The sequence below is a fragment of the Chaetura pelagica genome, unplaced genomic scaffold (genome assembly GCF_000747805.2).
Source record: "Chaetura pelagica isolate M959 unplaced genomic scaffold, ChaPel_1.0 scaffold275, whole genome shotgun sequence".
Taxonomy (NCBI): domain Eukaryota; kingdom Metazoa; phylum Chordata; class Aves; order Apodiformes; family Apodidae; genus Chaetura; species Chaetura pelagica.
The window spans coordinates 7,378,456-7,383,371 of NW_009953486.1; positions in this window are offsets into that span (position 1 = coordinate 7,378,456).

Consider the following 4,916-nt stretch of genomic DNA (forward strand, 5'->3'; position numbering starts at 1 on the left):
CGGTAGGGGGGAGGGGGGGCGGTGTCAAGTGAGCCAGAGCCAGATTTACAGCAGCAAAATGCCCAGTAGCTCTTGGTAGCCCTTGGAGATCTTGTGGGGAGCCAGGGTTTGCCTGAACACAGATCAGCTGTCTCTGTTAGTCAGAACCTGGGGAAAGGTAAAAAGGAAAAGGGGTAGAGATACAGCTGAGCCCCAGATCAGCCTCCGGGAGAGAGACAAGAAGGGGAGGGGAGGAGAGCAGCTCCCCAGGCCCTCCCACCCAGCTGCAGCCCTTAATGCAACAGGTTGCAAATAAGGCAGGTGCTTCAGCGCCAAACAAAATAGGTGCTGAGCAGTGCAGCTGGGGAGAGCAATTCGTGCTTTCACCTGGGTGAGGAGCTGTGCCCGACGGGTCCCATCGTGCCCCAGAGGGGAGCTGGATGGTGGGGCAGAGCCCTACAAGAGCCTGACCTTGTCCCCCTGCCCTGGGACCAGCTGCTCTGGGGCAGGATGCTGGTGGGGCTGAGGGCATCGCGGGGAGCAGGGGTGGGACCCCCAGGGGGCTGAGCCCAAACCGCTGCGGGGGCGCCAGGAACGCGGGGGCTGCTCCTGCGGGGCGCGCCCGGCGGTGGCTGCGGAACGCGGTCCCCAAGCCCCACCTGGTGGCTGCAGGAGCCAGCCCGGGGCTGGGACATCCCCAACCCCTTCCCCCTCTTCCCTCAGGCGTGACTGGGAGCAGGGGAAGCTGGGGGCACCCCCAGGCGTGTCCCCCGTCCCGGGGCTGCGCTCTGTGCCGGGAGAAGCTGCTGCGGCTCCTGGAAGAGGAGGGGAAATCCCGGGTTTTTAAGGGTGTTTAGAAAGGAAGCCAAGTGTGAGTGTCAGAGCTCCGGGGGAAGCTGAGCTGCCGGTGGGTGAGGCAGTGTTGGCTTTTGCTTCCTTGGTGTGAGCTGAAGTCTGGCCTTGAACGTGTTCCCAGGCATCCATGTGGTACTTCCCTGGTTTCTTTGGGTGGGTTATTCCTGGTGTTACAGCTGCTATTTACTATGAAGAAGAAATAATTGTAATTGTTTTCTGGTTGCTGAATTCCTTCCTTAGGTGCAGTTCCTAGCCATGGAATACACAGTGTGGCTCTCCCTTTGCTGAGCACAGCTGGTGGATCTGCTGAGGATTTTCTTGTCTGGTGACCAAAACTAGGGAAAGTTCTGAGCTGAAGAGAAACATTTGTCCTCACACTCAGATGTGATGTTTCATGTTCATGCTATTTTAGCCTCCTATTTAATCCTTTTCTCTATTAATATTTATAAACACAACATTTTTCTTCTTTTAAGCAATGTCATGGCTTTGCTTTAAAGAAAAGAAGTAAAATAACAGTGAATGGCTTGGCCTTCTGAACTGAAGATTGCTGAAACTTTTCTCTCCCCTGACGCCTGGTGGTTAAACTCACTGAGATGTTCTGCAGCCAGAGGGACTGGATACCAAGTGCTGCTTGGAAACACCCAGGTCTAGGCCTCTGCTCCAGAGTGTCTGTCTGTGACCCATCACTGTGAGGGATGGAGGGTCCAAGACTTGCTGAGAAATATGCTCAGGGATTAAACAGCAGCCTCTGTTCAGGCTGGTACAGTTGTAGCCATGTGCATGGTTTCAAGACAGGGTATGAATGGAAAGGAGGAGCCTCAGGCAGTCAGGTGAAAAACATGTTTCTTAGCATGAAAGTTATAAACATATTCCAGAATGGGGTGTGTGTTTTTAACCAGGTGTCCAAAAGTGATTAGAAGTGAGAGTTAAGAGAGACACTGAATACCAAAATGTTGATGTATCAGGTGGAGAGGTCCATGGAGTCAGGGCTTCACACCCTGCAGTTAAAACATGAGACATTTCACTCCTGGTTTGCTGTCTGCCAATGATAGGTAAAACTGTGTAGGTCTGCCTTCTCAAGGTGAAGGCTACAAGAAGGCTAAGAAAGCAAAGCAGGTTTTGATGCCATGCCTGGTCCATGCTGAGCACAGGTCAGTGCTGGGGGGGCTGTGCAGCTGCTCCTCTGCTCTGCCCCTGGGGCAGCAGGGCCACAGCAGGATGCTGGGGGTACCTTCCAAGTGGCTTCGTCCCTTCCCAGCTGGGAAATGTGCACCAGGGGGGTCAGAGATGAGCTGTGGTCCAGGGAGGATGAGGGAACCTCTGACCTCAGGCTCTGGTGAGGAGCTGAGCTCTCGGATGCCGCTGCCCGTGGGGTTGGTGTGTCTGGCACACACGGGTGCTTGAAGCGTCGGCACCGTTTCCAAGGGGGAGCAGAGCACGTGTGAATCCTTTTTCCTGGCTGAGGGGACCTATTTGCCTTTCCCTTCCGCTGCCAGCAGCCCAGAGTGGCAGCAGGTGGCACTGCTGGGACAGGCTGGAGCCTCTGCCCGGTGCCAGGGCCCGGGGACAGCGCTGGGGACACGGGCTGAGCCCCGGGGCTCGGGGCCGAGCTCGGGGTCGGAGGTGCAGACACACAAATGGGGCAAATCTGGTGCAAACTGCCTGCAGCCAGGCTTGGAATTCCTGGCATAGCTGCTGCTGCTGCAAGACTTGATGTCAGCACCTGGATTCCTGCTTCTCTTTCCATGCAGCAGAGAAGGAGGCTGCCTGCATCAAAGACCATCTCTGGAAGCTTCTGTCTGTGAACAGCCAGAGCAGCAGAGCTGCTGGCACCAGGAGAGGAGCTGTGGGGCAGAGCTGTGATGCCACAGCTCTGGTCCATGCAGGTAGATTTGTTTGGATGGGCAGAGGGGGTGGGTGATTCCTCTCCTGTTGATGGTGCCACCAGGTTCAGCTGCAGCCTCTGCCCAAGCAGCTGCTGGTGGCCAGCACAGCATCTCGGCTGCAAACCCCTCCTGGGCTTTCACCTCACTGGGTTATGGTCACCAGGCACCCAAATATTCCTCTATTTTTAAAATTTAAATCTTGTAGTTGATATGCCTTGAGGCAAACAAAACCCACCAGAGAGGTCCCAGTTGCTGTGAGCTGTTGAGGCAGGTTGGGGCAGAGGAGCCCCATGTCCCTGTGCAGACCTGAGCCTGGCAGAGACTGCAGGGAGATGCAGCTTTCACAGGGCTCAGTTGGGCTCTCAAGACTCAGCAGGTTCAGGATCCAGGCTTGTCCTGGAAAACTTGCTTCGTCCTGGCTCAAACCAGAACATGAGCATTGGGTACTTTTTGTTTCTTTCCTGAGGGTGGCAAGTGGAAGGGCTTTATTTTGGGCTGGAATCCATTTTGTGGAAGTTCCTGCTCACACCATGGTGGAGATCCCCACAAACTGGCTGCAAAGCTCCCGTGGAGACAGATCCAGGGAAGGAGGGAGAGGGCTGCTGCCTGCAGTGCCATTAGGAAGAAAGCAATTAAACCCTTTGAAATCATCTGCACTCTGGGTATCAGCTGTTGCAACATCCCTAATTGCTGGGGAGAACCTGCTTTGAGAGGGGCACTGGGGCAGATTGATTCTGCATCCTGGTGGCTTTCCAGCACTTTGCTCTTTTTTGGGTTTGACCTCAGCAAATGCATCTTCCCTAATGACTTGGTGCTGCCTTGGGGACCAAAACACACTCTCCTCACAAGACAGACTTGCTTGGCTCATTCACAGCCCTGGCAGTGTGCTGGGTGTAATCTACAGGAAGGTGAAACTGCTTTATTCTTTCTAATGCATGACCAAGTCAGCTTGCTTCACAAATGAATAATTTAAAGGTGCACACACATTTATAAGTGCCTACATTTTAATTAAAAAGGGACCCCCCTCCTTGAAAATTTAGGCAGCTGAAGTGGCATTGTGTTCATCAAAAGAGAATGAATTATCTATACAATATGCTCTGCTCTTTAAATTGGGTTTGATGTACTGCACAGGCACTCCATGCACAGCACTATTTTGCTTCCACTTAATCATCACGGTTTTATTTATCAACAAGAACAAAAATACTCAAGTCTGGCCGATCTGAAACTTCCCTGCACTGCTGATGGGCTGTTTCCTCCTAGTCTTATGTTGCAATAATTGTGCTTTTGCTGTAAAGAAGCTGCTTCAGAGCCTGCTGTAGTACCTGGTGCTGGGTGTGAACTGGGATGGTGACATTTGTCACCACGGTGGTGCTGATGCTGATTTGTGTTTTGCTGTACATGCTTTATGGGAGTTCTGCTGCTTGCAGTTCATCTACTCACTGTTTTAATAACTGACTCCTCTTGGGTATTTATTTTTAGGGTAATGTAGGCCCTGTGGCTTTTTTGGCTTCTCCTGTTTCTCCCAAAGTATCCTGCAGCTGTGGCAGCAGTTCAAGGTGAATCAGAAAAAGTAGCTGGCAGCAGAGGACAAGCTGCAAAGCAGATGCATGGCTGCAGTCAGGAGGTGCTGGATGAAGTGGCTGTCCTGGGCTGGTGGACCTCTTCTGCATATTTTGGTGACCAATAGCTCTGAGCTTTACTTTCCTAGATTTGAATTTGCCAGAAAAGAAACCTTTTAGAGAGCTTAGGAGACTGTTTGAGGGGGCTTGGTGCCTCGACGAGAGGTGCTGAGCCCTGTGCCCATGACTGGCAGCTGCTGCACAGAGTGGGGTGCAGGGTACAGAGGTTTGCACAACAGATTTCAAGGGAAAAAGTGAGAGGGAAGAGACAACCGTGGGAGCATCAGCTTCTGGGCAGAGTAACTCATGTCCCTTTTTCCCCACTGGCTGTGGAGGTCTCTCTCACTAGCAGCTTCCTCTTTCCTAATTTATCTAACCCATAAATTGTCTTTTCAGTCTACACTGACCTGCCTGAGCTGATTGCACAGCAAGGCAAAGCTGCTCAGCAGAAGCAGCTTTTCTAAGCCAGGAATTGATGGCCTGCAGGAAAGGTGTTATTACATTACAGCCATTTCTAAGTGGTGGGTCATGTTTGACAGATTAATAACAACTTTTGCTAGTTTTAAATAAAAGGACA